General features: G+C 50.2%; 1 protein-coding gene across 1 annotated transcript in view; it reads right to left on the bottom strand.

Moving 5' to 3' along the window:
* SEMA4B (semaphorin 4B) overlaps nt 1-14,772 on the bottom strand; it is a 51,591-nt gene that overhangs the window by 32,100 nt on the left and 4,719 nt on the right. The gene's annotated exons all lie outside the window — the stretch shown is intronic.

Raw genomic sequence — 14,772 nt, forward strand, 5'->3', positions numbered from 1 at the left:
ACGGAGTTTCGCTCTTGTTACCCAGGCTGGAGTGCAATGGCGCGATCTCGGCTCACCGCAACCTCCACCTCCTGGGTTCAGGCAATTCTGCCTCAACCTCCTGAGTAGCTGGGATTACAGGCATGCGCCACCATGCCCAGATAATGTTTTTTTGTATTTTTAGTAGAGACGGGGTTTCACCATGTTGACCAGGATGGTCTCGATCTCTTGACCTCGTGATCCACCCACCTCGGCCTCCCAAAGTGCTAGGATTACAGGCTTGAGCCACCGCGCCCGGCCTCTGAGTGAGTCTTTAAAACACAAGCCAGGCCAGGGCTTTCCTCTGCTCAAAACCCTCCAATGAGAAGGACCTTACTTGCAGTGTTCTGCAAAGCCCTAGGTCATCCCCACCAGCGGTGCCACTGCACCCTCTCCTCCTCTTCCCTCACTCTCCCACGCCAGGTTCATGTGCAGTAGCCCGAACACAGCAGACTTTGGCCTGGCTGCTCCCTCACCTGGCACACTCTTGCCCAAGATAACCACAGGACTGAGTCCCTTGCTTCCTTCAAATCTTTGCTCATTTATCACCTTAAAGAATCTGAACTTCCTCCTCATATGCCCCTTATCTCCTGAAAAATACCTTGAGATATTTTCTCAGAGCACTCATCACTGAGTAACACACGATGGGATTAATTAGTTAGGGTTTTTCTTTATTGTCTGACATTCCACCTCCCCTAGAATGCTGACTGGGGGGGGGGCAGAGATTTTTGCTTATTTGGTTTGCTGAGTATTATACCTCAAGCCTCTAGAACAGTGCCTGGCACATGGTAGGCAGGACCTCAATAAGTACTAGCCGAATGAATGAATGAATGAATGCCACTTGAGTCACAGAATACTGCTGACTCATGTCAGCTGATGACCACAACTATTTTTTTTATATCAACTTTGGTCCAGTAAAGAGTTTACCAACCGTGGGCCGGGCATGGTGGCTCACGCCTGTAATCTAAACACTTTGGAGGCCAAGGTGGGTGGATCACCTGAGGTCGGGAGTTCAAGACCAGCCTGACCAACATGGTGAAACCCTGTAAAAAAAAAAAAAAAAAAGAAAGAAAGAAAGAAAAAAAGGAAAGAGTTTACCAACCCTGAAGTCATGTCATTAACTTTTTCAATCTAAGCACAGGACTTCATAATTCTCTTTTAAATCTATTGGTTCTGGCTCAGATGTCATCCCATTGAGGTCATGTTGAAAACTGATTCTAGGCCGGGCACAGTGGCTCACGCCTATAATCCCAGCACTTTGGGAGACTGAGGCAGGCGGATCATCTGAGGTCGGGAGTTTGAGACCAGCCTGACCAACATAAAGAAACCTCATGTCTACTAAAAATACAAAATTAGCCAGGCATGGTGGTGCATGCCTGTAATCCCAGCTACTCAGGAGGCTGAGGCAGGAGAATCGCTTGAACCTGGAAGGCAGAGATTGCAGTGAGCTGAGAGTGTGCCACTGCACTCCAGCCTGGGCAACAAGAGTGAAACTCATCCTCAAAAAGAAAAAGAGAAAAAAAGAAAACTGATTATATTATCATACATCAGTTTCCCCTTTCAGTTTTGAATCATCTGTAAACACGGTAAGCAGTTCTTATGCCTTTATTCAAGCTATTGATAAAAATATTGGGTGAGCAGATCGAGCACCTAGATCTTGGTTTCCCTTTTTTCTTTTTTATTGGGACAGGGTCTCGCTCTGTCACCCAGACTGGAGTGCATTGGCAAGATCTTGGCTCACTGCAACCTCCACCTCCCAGGCTACAGCGATCCTCCCACTTGAGCCTCCCAAGTAGCTGGGACTACAGGCGTGCACCACCACACCCAGCTAATTTTCGTATTTTTTGTAGAGCAGAGGTTTCATCATGCTGCCCAAGCTGGTCTGGAACTCCTGGGCTCAAGCCATCCACCCACCTCAACCTCCCAAAGTGCTAAGATTACAGGCATGAGCCACTGCAGCCAGCCAATCTTTATTTCCTAATCCTACTCTCTGATAAGAGGAACCAAGATTATTTGAATGAATGTAAGGGAAAGTGTAATATAAACATGGGACATTTTGTTGGGCCAGAAAGCAGTGATCAGAGACTAATGAGGTCATGTCAAAAGGACATAGGAAGCTGGCTGTGGTGGCTCATGCCCGTAATCCCAGCACTTTGGGAGGCCGAGGTGGATAGATCACGTGAGGTCAGGAGTTTGAGGCCAGCCTGACCAACATGGTGAAACCTCATCTCTACTAAAAAATGCCAAATTAGCCGGGTGTGGTGGCAGACTCCTGTAATCCCAGCTACTCGGGAGGCTTAGGCAGGAAAATCAATGGAACCTGGGGGGGCGGAGGTTGCCAGGATCATACCATTGCACTCCAGCCTGGGCAACAGAGTGAGACTCCATCTCAAAAAAATTTTAAAAAGACATAGGGACCAGCTTGATGACCAATTTGAGCATTAAAAGCGTAATGAAGTAATGATGTAGTGGATTAATACATTACATTTTTAAAAATCCACTAGTCCACAGTGAAATTCAAAGAGAGAGAGAGAAAAAATTAAGGGGTGAAAAGGAAGCTTTTCTTTACCAAAAAATGTTGGTTAGTAATGTATAAGAAGTCCAGGCGTGGTGGCTCACGCCTGTAATCCTAGCAGTTTGGGAGGCTGAGGTGGGTGGACCACCTGAAGTCAGGAGTTCAAGACCAGCCTGGCTATCATGGTGAAACCCCATCTGTAAAAAAATAAAATAAAATAAAAATAAAATAAAAAATAAAAAAAATGTAGAAGAAATGATGATAGAATTAGAAAATCTAGATTCAAGCAGTGAATGAGAAACACTGGGAGGAAGATGGTTAGGAAACTGTATGTTAACTAAGTCTGTCCCAGAAATGACTTACTCTAATACCAAAGAGAACATTTATTTATAAGGGAGAGATCCGGTGGCCACCATCTAAACCAAGTAGTCAAAAGTAGCATCACAGTAATGGGTAATTTACCTCCTGATGTAATGCAATAAGTAGCAGAAAATGGGCTGGGCCCGGCAGTTCACACCTGTAATCCTAGCACTTTGGGACACCAAGGCAGGCAGATTGCTTGAGCTCAATGGTTCGGGACCAGCTGGGCGACACAGCAAAACCACGTCTCTAAAAAAATTACAGAAATTAGGCAGGCATGGTGGCGCATGCCTGCAGTCCCAGCTACTTGGAGGGCTGGGGCAGGAGGACTGCTTGAACCTTGGAGGTCAAGGCTGCAGTGAGCTGAGATCACACCACTGCTCTCCAGCCTGGGTGACAAAGAGACCCTGTCTAAAAAAACGAAAAAAAGTACAAAACATCATCAGTTTTGCAGAATTCTCGTCAAAGGTGTGTTGTAACCCAGATCTAATAATGAAGACATAATCAGACACATCCAGAATGAGGGGTATTTTACAAGACACCTAGCCTGGACTCTTCAGAAAGGGCAATCCGGTAACGGACAAAACAGACGGGGGACAGTTTTAGGTGAAAAGACTAGAAAGACATAATAATCAAATGCAGCCAGACGAGGTGGCTCACACCTGTAATCCCAGCACTTTGGGAAGCCAAGGCAGGTGGATCACTTGAGTCCAGAAGTTCAAGACCACCCTGGGGAACATGGTGAAACTCGTCTCTACAAAAAATACAAAATTACTCTAGGTGTCGTGGTGAGCACCTGTAGACCCCACTACTTGGGAGGCTGAGGTGGGAGGATCACCTAAGCCCAGGAGGTCGAAAGCTGCAGAGAGAGCCATGATGGTACTGCTGCACTCCGGCCTAAGCGACAGAAGAGAGCCTGTCTAAACAAAATCAATAGCAACATGTGAACCTTGATTGAATCTTGGGGGAAAAAGAAGCCATGGAACAATTGGGGAAATGTGAATATGGACTGTGTATTAGATGATATCAAGGCATTCCTCGTTTTCTTACGTATGATACTGTAATGGCATTTCTCAGGTGTGATAAAGAACAGGTGAAATGTCATGATGTCTACAAGTTACTTTCAAATGATTCAGTGAAAAGAAATGTGTGTATATATGTGTGTGTGTGTACTAGGGAGAAAGGACATGACTGTGACTGTGGCGGAAATGGGTCCGTGCAGGTGAAGATCCTTAGGGGTTTTTGTATGAATCTTTCCACTTAAGAATCTGAGCCTCGGCCGGGCGCGGTGGCTCAAGCCTGTAATCCCAGCACTTTGGGAGGCCGAGGCGGGTGGATCATGAGGTCAAGAGATTGAGACCATCCTGGTCAACATGGTGAAACCCCGTCTCTACTAAAAATACAAAAAATGAGCTGGGCATAGTGGTGCGTGCCTGTAATCCCAGCTACTCAGGAGGCTGAGGCAGGAGAATTGCCTGAACCCAGGAGGCGGAGGTTGCGGTGAGCCGAGATCGCGCCATTGCACTCTAGCCTGGGTAACAAGAGTGAAACTCCGTCTCAAAAAAAAAAAAAAAAAGAATCTGAGCCTCTTGAGGGCGGTGACAGCACTTCGGTCTTCCATCCCCCACCCCTTGCATGGCGCTGTAGTAGGAACTTCGAGGGGCTGACAGAATGTCGCAGCTGTTGGCCTGGAGAAGAGCCCCGGAATCCACGCCCCTAGTGTAGCAGCCTCGCTCTTCGTGGGCTCCGTGCTGATGTGTTCCCCCCAGACTGGAAACCACAGGAGGACACCAAGAGAAAAACCTCCCGTGAGTAGACTTCCTGCGCTCAGGAGCGGTTCCCAAGCCAACGCTGTCTCCTGTTCCCCTTTGCCACTCTTGGATGTTGGCGAGTCTTTCTTGGCCAGAAGGCCAGTGTTTATAAAGCGCTCAGGAGGCAGCTTGGAAAGGGAGTACCAAAATAAGAGATGAAGAGAAAAACACTGCTTCCTCTGTGCCCAAGTGGGCAAAACGAAGTCGTCATCAAGGCTGGCCCCTTCTCTGTTCACACCATCCACATTCACACGCCCTGGTGCCTCCTCCTCACCGACTTTCCTCCCTTTTCTCTCATACACACATAAGAACAGAAGAACAAGAATGAGAGAGAAACTGTGTACAGGAATCCACTATACAGAGGCCCAAAAGAAAGTTCTATACAGTGAGAGATGTCAGACTAGTGGACACATGCCCCACAGGCAGATGAGGAAACTTTAGGGATGACAGAAATATTCTTTTTCTTTTGGAGACAGAGTCTCACTCCGTTGCCCAGGCTGCAGTGCAGTGGCGCGATCTCAGCTCACTGCAGCCTCTGCCTCCTGAGTTCAAGCGATTCTCCTGCCTCAGCCTCCCGAGTGCTGGGATTACAGGTGCCCACCACACCTGGCAATTCTTGTATTTTTAGTAGAGACGGGGTTTCACCATGTTAGTCAGGCTGGTCTCGAACTCCTAACCTCAAGTAAACCACCCATCTCGGCCTCCCAAAGTGCTGGGATTATAGGCATGAGCCACCACACCCAGCCTAGGAATATTCTTTCTTTTTTTTAATGCTACTGGCAGGATAAACCAGGTAGGCCTAGGAGTATTCTATATCTTCATCTGGGTGATGATTTTCCAAGTGTATCCAAAGTTAAAATGTATCAAACTGTACACTTAAGATCTGTGCATTTTGCCTGGCGCGGTGGCTCACGCCTGTAATCCCAGCACTTTGGGAGGCTAAGGCGGGCGGATCATCTGAGGTCAGGAGTTCGAGACCAGCCTGACCAATATGGTGAAACCCCATCTTTAAAAAATAAAAATAAAAATAAAAAAAAGATCTGAGGCCGGGCACGGTGGCTCAAGCCTGTAATCCCAGCACTTTGGGAGGCTAAGGCGGGCGGATCATCTGAGGTCAGGAGTTCGAGACCAGCCTGACCAATATGGTGAAACCCCATCTTTAAAAAATAAAAATAAAAATAAAAAAAAGATCTGAGGCCGGGCACGGTGGCTCAAGCCTGTAATCCCAGCACTTTGGGAGGCCGAAGCGGGTAGATCACGAGGTCGAGATCGAGACCATCCTGGTCAACATGGTGAAACCCCGTCTCTACTAAAAATACAAAAAATTAGCTGGGCATGGTGGTGCGTGCCTGTAATCCCAGCTACTCAGGAGGCTGAGGCAGGAGAATTGCCTGAACCCAGGAGGCGAAGGTTGCGGTGAGTCGAGATCGCGCCATTGCACTCCAGCCTGGGTAACATGAGTGAAACTCCCTCTCAAAAAAAAAAAAAGATCTGTGCATTTTACTATATGTAAATGTTTACCTTATACCTGTTACTATGAGAAAAAAAGAGGCCAAAAGAGGAAGAAAATACCTGTAGGATCAGGTAGAAGAAAAAAATGAGAGGAACTATAGAAGAGGGGGCGAGGCCGGGTGCAGCGGCTCAGGCCTGTAATCCCAACATTTTGGGAGGCCGAGGAGGGCGGATCACGAGTCAAGAGATCAAGACCATCCTGGCCAACATGGTGAAACCCCATCTCTACTAAAAAATACAAAAATAGGGAAGGCATCCCCAGTGGCTAACTACGGCGACTGCCACGGAGCAGTGGGTGCTGGTGGAGGTGGTACAGACGCTCTGTGAGGCTCCTGCTTACCGTCTTATTTTGGAAGGGTTTCTAATACTCTGGATAATCAGACTTCTTTTCTCTAAGACTTACAAATTACAAGAACGATCTGATCTTACAGTCAAGGAAAAGGAAGAACTGACTGAGGAGTGGCAACCAGAACCTCTTGTTCCTCCTGTCCCAAAAGACCATCCTGCCCCTCAACTACAACATCGTTTCAGGTTAAGTGAGCACCTGGTCTTTGAGAATCTTCTCTTGAGACAGCTCTCTTTGGTTCCACGACTCTTCCATCCACTTTGTGTGGCCTTGCACCCCTGGCTGCGTCCGCCTCCTCCACAGTGGCATATGTGAAGAACCCAAAGTCCCTGGAGCGCTTGGTGTTTGGATCTCTCATTACCACACAGTCCGTGAGCGTTCCCCATTGCTCAGAATGGCTCCTCAGGCTGTCGTTGGTTGTTTTAAGCTCAACCCTCCAATGAAGAGCTTCTTCAGCTGTTCCGGCTCTTTAGGAGACTCTCACTTAGACATGATCACAGGGAGCAGGAGACTTTAATGATGCTTCTTCAGTGGTGTCCACGGGCAGAAACGACTATTAATTATTTTTGACATGGAGTTTCGTTCTTGTTGCCCAGGCTGGTGTGCAATGGTACGATCTCAGCTCACCGCAAGCTCTGCCTCCCGGGTTCTAGCGATTCTCCTGCCTCAGACTCCTGAGTAGCTGGGATTACAGGCATGTGCCACCATGCCTGGCTAATTTTGTATTTTTAGTACAGATGCGGTTTCTTCATGTTGGTCAGCTGGTCTTGAACTCCCAACCTCAGGTGATCCACTCGCCTTGGCCTCCCTGCTGGGATTACAGGCGTGAGCCACTGTGCCCAGCCATAGATATCAATTTTTACTCAATTCTTGGTGTGGTTGAAAGTGAAGGGACGGGCAGGATGAGGGGCCCAGCAGCCACGTGGGCCAAGTCAGAGGTAGGAGGAGGAGCTGGAACCTGTGACATGTAGGTGGCCTGGGGCAGGGAGTCTCAGCAGGTGGGGAGACGTCAGGTCAGGGTGGCTGGCACTGCAGTTTACCATATCTTCTTTATCCTCCCATGTCGCTTTTCAGTCTCCTGGATTATGATGTTCTACCTGACGCCCCCATGCTGTCCGTGAATCCTTCCAGGGATAGGCAGGGACGTTTAGCGGGTGAGGGCCCTTTGTCTCTCCCCTACCTCCATTGCTGGGGAGGGACCAGTGGCAGCTTCTGGGGTTGCCCTGACCGTTTTGGTTATTGGGAACTGTGGCTGGCAGCTCTGGGTGGAGAAGAGCTGCTTGCTACCAGAGCTGCAGGATCCTTGTGCTGGGTCTCCTTCCCCACCATCTGCAAGCCTGAGGAGCTGGGCAGGTGGTCTTTCCCCAGCACCTGAGAGGCTGCCTTCTCTGGCCAATGGGAGCAGCCGGGAACTGGGCCAGGGAGCACTGCTGGAGCTAGGTCAGGCTTCCCAAAGGGTCCTGTTCATTTCTGTCAGGCTCCTGCTATTGACATTTCCCTTTAAGGCCCTGGGACTGCAGTCGAGGGAAGCGAGGTTTCCCTGAGTCTCCAGAGGCCTCGAGGTGGATGCTGCTCCCTCATTGCTACAGGGGCCCCCTTTCTCCTCCTCCTGCCCCTGGGTCTCTACCTGATCGTCCACCTCCATTGGTTCTTCCGGCTCTTCTTCTGCCCTCACCTCTGTCTTCAGGATCAGGACGGAATTCCAAGACCTGTTCCCCAGCACTTGTAGCAAAGGCAGTTGGAGGGGAAACTTGAGTCTTAGACGAGGGATCCTCACGGGGCTGACGCGTGCGAACATCATGGAGTTGCGTGCAGACAGCATGGGTTTCTCCCTTGGGGGGAGGGACCTCCAGACCAGAGGAGGCAGGTCCCGCAGTAGGGCGCTCGAGTTTGGGGTGATATTCCAGCTGGCTGGAAAACGAGGCCCAAGACCTCGCTGAAGGTTCAAGAAGAATCGAGAAGAGTGTAGGGCTCCTGGGGCAGGCACACATGCAGGAGCTGCGGGGTGAACCCAGCCAGCCGAAAAGTCCGCATGGACGAGAGGAGACCATTGTGGTTGCCACTGCTGCCAGGGCCTGCGGTGGAACCAGGAACGAAATCTGCTTAGGAAATTTCCCATATTACACAAGTTGTGCATGGACAAAAATCACGGTCAGAAATGGAGAGGGTACTCCTGAGTCACCCCACTAGTTTGTGGCCGGGTGGGCACAGGGCAGCTGGGCTCTTATGACATCTCGGTGGGGCTGGTGACAGAGCAGGGTGTGGGGCAGTGCACAGGAGCCCAGCAAGAGCACCTACAAGTGGAGTCAAAGGGCACAGGGCAAGGCTCCCCACCCGTCCAGCTGGACCCTCTAGCCCCAGGGATGTCCTGCTCCTGGGGGCAGGTGTGTGGCCCTGGATGGGCCCCGCTGTGGGGCTGTGGGGCATGCGGGGCTGATCTGCCAGAGCCCTTCCCACCTGGTGCCTGGCCCAGGTGCTGGCTGGCACCCAGTGGCCATGTCTTGGCTGGCCTCGTCCCCTGGGTTACAGGGCCAGACCCTGCTGGAAGCAGAGCTCAGGACTACCCAGATCCTGCCAGGCTCCCCTAGGGCCTCCTCAGTGCCTCTGTGCCGCCTGCAGCCAGGCCCGCCTTCTCCGTTGTGGTCGTGGCCTCGCCGGGCAGATTTCAGGAGAGGATTCGTGCCCCGGCTTGACTGGCTGCCACCCCTTACCGCTTCCCTTCCTGGTGGGCAGGGTCTCCACTTCTATTTACAAATTTGCCTGAGAACTTTCCTCAGGTCATTCGGGTGATCGTGACCCAGCCAGGCTTTGAACCTAGGCCGTGCGATTCCACAGCTGGTACTCCGGCCTGTGTGCCTCCTCATCGTGGATACAGCATGTATGCTTAATTTTCCCTCAGTCCTAGGGTGCTTAGCACCGTGGCATATCTGCAATAAGCACATGCACACATAGAAGGAGGTCTTCAACACATAAGTTGACCATGGCCCACTCTGGGCTCCAGTCCTCTTCAAAGATGTAGGGCAGGGATCGCCAGCTGTCGGCACAGCACCATCCCACACTGCGCTTCTAATGGAGCCTTTCAGCCCAGATGTTCTTTCTCGTCTGGTGGGAAGAATCTAAGTACGTAAAGACAATGTTCTAGATCAGCTTTGGTCTATCCTGAAAGAAATTCACCAGTGGATTATTCCATATAGATAAAAGCCAGTTTCTCTAGTCTTCCTGGATGTGTCTAGAAAGCAAGTACATTATTTATTTGCAAGTTTTAGTGGATCAATATATTGTATTAAAATATGATCAACATAATTTCGTCATTGTGAGCATGCCAGCTGGGTCCAGTCTTCACCACACATTATGATACTCTAGATATTCTTACAGCCAAGAGAAAAACATACTCTTGGATGTCGGGACTAGGGAAATGTATACTTCTGTCATTGTGTTAATTGTTTTCTGGTTGTTTTGTAGATCTTTTGTTTCCTTCTTCTTTTACTGTTTTCTTTATGATTTGGTGAGTTTCTGTACTGAGAAGCTTTGATTCCTGTCTTCATTTTCATTGACATAGCTGATGTCATTTTTTCCCTTTGGTTACTCTGTAGCTTGCAATTAAAAATTTATAGTTATGATAGACTATTTAAAGCTGATAAACAGTTGTGATCACACATGAACATGCTAAACTCCCTCCACATCCCACACCAATGCACAAAATTTATGCTTTTTTGCCATGATTTACATTGTTCTGTATTGTGTATTTGTTAACAACTCATTGTAAATATAAAAATCAAGAATGTTCAACTTTCTAAAAAAAAGAAATACAAAAATTAGCTGGGTGTGATGGCACGTGCCTATAGTCCCAGCTGGTTGGGAGGCTGAGGCAGGAGAATCTCTTGAACCCGGAGGAGGTGGAGGTTACAGTGATGTAAGATCATGCCACTGCACTCCAGCCCAGTGACAGAATGAGACTCCATATAAAAAAAAAAATTAGCTGGGTGTGGTGGCAGAAGCCTGTAATCTCAGCTACTCAGGAGGCTGAGGCAGGAGCAGCGCTTGAACCCAGGAGGCAGAGATTTCAGTGAGCTGAGACTGTGTCATTTGCATTCCAGCCTGGGGGACAACAGCAAAACCCTGTCTCAAAATAAATAAATAAATAAATAAATAAATAAATAAATAAATAAATAAGATCTGTGCATTTTATTGTATGTAAATTTACATCTTATATCTTTTATCATGAAGGGAAAAAGAGGCCAAAAGGGAAAGATATCTGTAGGGTCGGGTAGAAAAACATGAGAGGAGCTACAGAAGAGGGAGAGAGAACGAACAGTAGTAAGAAAAGCTCCAAGGAAAAGAAAATAAAGGGAAGCATGGCTAAAAATAACGAGCAAACGAATGCACATCCCTGCTGCTTTTCTACCCTGCCCAGTACAAAGGGAAAAGGCAGGGAGCGGGCACAGGGCAAGTGCCAGCCATGTCCAGGCTACCTTTGGCCTCCCAAGTGATCGATACCCATTAATCATCCATAGGTACAGCCTTCGCCCAGCTGTATGCAGGCCACGTCCATGGATGGCCCCTGCCAGAAGGCTCCTGGCCAGCCTGCCTGCTCTAATTCCCACCCAGGAGAACCTGGCTCTCCAGCTCCCACAGTTCTACTCTGCCAGTCATTGCTTTGTTTGCCGACTTGTGGGGGAGGGGCCTCCTGCCAAGCCCAGTGAAGCTTGAACCCAAAGGCCCCACCCGCCCATCCCGGGTCAGCACTCAAGCTCCTCCCCACCCCCGGGTGCTGCCTGGCAGGCTGCCCAGCAAGGCCCCACAGACATGCACTGGCTGCAGCCCAGCTCTCCAGGCCTTGGCCCCCCGCCACCATCCCCTCGTAGCCCCAAGCCCTCCTCTTATGCCAACCTGCAGCTGCAGCTCTCCACCCTGCCCTGGCTGGGCACACTGCTGGTGTCTTCTCCCCAGGGGCTGGGCAGCAGCTCAGCTGCAGCATCAATAATGTGGAAGAGGAAGGGACACCAGCCGGCACGCCCCGTGTATACTTTCAAATCGGCCAATGGCTGCCAGGTCCTCAGGGCTGAGAGCTTCCTTGGGGCAGTGCCTTCTGCAGCAGAGGGCATCCACCCCGGGTCAGCACTCTTACTGCCTTCAAAACTCACTGGTAGATTTTACCCAGGGTCGGGCAACAAATATAAATAAATGGCTTCATCTCCATTCCCCAAACCATTTTCCCCACTACTGGCCTCCTGTTTTGCTTGCTCCTGGATGTGGTAGAATCCAGTGGTGGAGCCTACAGGTTCTTTTGTCCGAATTCAGGACCTTCTGTTATTTTATTTTATTTGAGACGGAGTCTCGCTGTGTCACCAAGCTGGAGTGCAATGGTGTGATCTCAACTCACTGCAACCTCCGCCTCCCGGGTTCAAGTGATTCTCCTACCTCAGCCTCCCGAGTAGCTGGGACTACAGGCGCGTGCCACCACACCCAGCTAATTTTTCTATTTTTAGTAGAGATGGGGTTTCACCATGTTGGCCAGGGTGGTCTCGATCTCCTGACCTTGTGATCCGCCCGCCTCAGCCTCCCAAAGTGCTGGGATTACAGGCGTGAGCCACCTTGCCTGGCCGACCTCCTGTTATTTTGTGGACTTTTAGCAAGCCACACAATCACTCTGAACCTCAGCTTCTTCATCTAAGATGGAGTACTATGAGCAGCACTTCCTGGGGTGGCTGGAGACAGGACATAGAAAGCCACGGGTGACACTGGCATGTAGGGAGCGCTCAGTGGACAAGGCCATGCTTGCTGTGTTACTAGCTCACCTCCCGTCTGAAAGTTGCCCTATGGCCTCAACAACCCTGAAGTACCTTAGCTGCCCATCTCCGAGGACCCCCTTCTGGGTACTCTCTCAAGTTCAGCTACCTTCTGCAAAGCTGGTGCTGAGGCTGCACCTCTCCTGGGGAGAAAGAACCGGCCCGCCCAGCCCAAACCCCAGGTGCGCCCACTGTGGTGAGGAGCCTGACACCCAGCACCACCCGCACTGGGGCCTGTTGGGGCCTGAGCTGGCCACTCCCTGGGAGGGGATCCTGCCGCCCCACAGGGCTGTGGGGCAATCAGCAGGGCTCAACCTGTCCCTGCCCTGACAGGGCAGAACATCAAGTTGCCACTGTCACTTTCTGCTCCCCCAGTAGAGTTCAGGGGGCGCTGTCTGCCTCTGCCTCTATACCTGCTCGCCTGGCCAGGGGAGACCAGATTGGCAACACAGGAAGACCCGGTCTCTGCAAAAAATAAATGAAAACTTAGCCAGGTGTGTTGGTGTGTGTGCTCCCGTGCTCCCAGCTACTTGGAAGGCTGAGGTGCAAGGATCGTTTGGGCCTGAGAGGTGGAAGCTGCAATGAGTCATGATGGCATCACTGCAGTCCAGCTTGGCGACAGAGCAAGACACACACACACACACACACACACACACACACACACACACACGTGCGACCTGGTTCCAAAGATCCCATGAAGTCAGGAAACTACCTCCCCATTTGCTACCAAGTTATTCCCTCTAAAATCCTGATCTGAGCCCCAGACCCCTGGCATTACCCTACGAGGGAAAAGAACAAGCCAGGGCCCTCCCTCTACCTCAGGAAGCCAACCTTCCTTCCCAAAGGCCCAAGGCTCTACCCTCTGCTTCTTCCTTCCCAGGGAGGAGGAGCTCTCTGGCCCTGGAATTTCCCCATCACCTCAGGTCACCTGGTGGCTGCCACTCTTGCTGCCAGACAGAGCCTGGCTCCGGTTCTGAGGCTGATCCCAGAGAGTGGGCAGGAACAGGTGTGCCTAGGAGGGTGGTGGGATGCACAGACACGTTGTCACAGATTTCCTAAGGCTCTATAGGCTGCACTCTCACCCTGCTTTGCCAGGTGGAGGTTCTGAGGAATGCACCACCTGTGGCGGCGTGCCCACTTGCCACCCTGAAGCAGTGGTATTAGGAGACAGCACTGGCAGAAAGCTGATGTGAGGATGGCACCGGAGATCCACCCCTGAAGGGAACTTCACACAGCAACCACCCTGCAGCACCATAACGCCCTGTGAATGGTGCAACCTCCCCCTCCCGGGTTCAAGCACACATGGACTGTGGAGCCCACAAAGTTCTGAGTGAGCCCCGCTTGGCCCTCGAAAGAGAGTGGGCTCTAAGGGGACCCGCCCGAGGGGCCACATGGGCCATCTCCTTTTGGTTTCCACAAACCCCTTGTATGACACCCCCTTGCTCCTCTCAACCACCTCTGCTCTGAATGCTGCCTGAGTTCTTTCACTATAGCCTGTGAGCGGTGCAGCAAAGCAGGGAGTCTCTTCACCCCCAGGGTGGGCTTCAGGGAGCTGTGATCCCCAAGAATGATATGCCATTTCAGGAGAGAGGGACTCAGAGCTTTCATTTAATTTCAAAAGCTCCTTGCTACCAGCCCTCCACTCCCTGCCCCCCAAAAAGGTCAAGAGCCATTTCTCTAAGGTGTTAGTCTGCAGACACAGACAGGAACTTTCAAAATTACCCTTTATCAGGGAAAAAGAAATTATACCTTCGTTTGGAATAGTTATATAATCCTGACATGAAATATTTGGCAAATTCTTTCCACCTACATCAAAGTTGACATTTATAGAGCTAATTAACATTTATCGAGCACCTACTATAATCGAGGGCTGTGCCAAGCTTTTACATTCAATCATTTCATTAATTCTCACAACAGGGTGACATATGATGATCTATTATTGCATTGCATTGCCATTTCAGAAGTGAGAAACTGGGGCACAGAGAGGATCCAGGACTTGCTGAGGTCACGCAAGTGAGAAGTCAGGACTAGGACCACAACCCAGATCTGCTGACTCCAGAACCCATATGGATATTCAACCTGTAGTCAGAATTTCAACCAGGTTTTGTCTCCAGTTATAGCCACCCACCTCCTCAGATAATATAAGCAAACATCTGTCCTTCCTTCTTTCCTTCCCTCCTACCCTTTGTTCCTTCCTTCGCTCCTCTCCTCCTTCGCTCACTTCCTCCTTTTCCTTCCTCCCCACTCCCTTCCTTCTTTCATTCATGCAACACACAATTTCTTGTGCTCTTGCTGCCTTCTCAGCATTGCTCAAGTTTAAGAAAACCGACATGGTTGCTGCCCTCACAGAGCTTACAGTTTATCGGGATCCTTTAAACTTTTCTTTCCAGAGAAACACATCCTGATCTATACTTGTGCGTG

Source organism: Cebus imitator, unplaced genomic scaffold, assembly GCF_001604975.1.
Source record: "Cebus imitator isolate Cc_AM_T3 unplaced genomic scaffold, Cebus_imitator-1.0 Scaffold19, whole genome shotgun sequence".
In the NCBI taxonomy this organism is placed as follows: Eukaryota; Metazoa; Chordata; class Mammalia; order Primates; family Cebidae; genus Cebus; species Cebus imitator.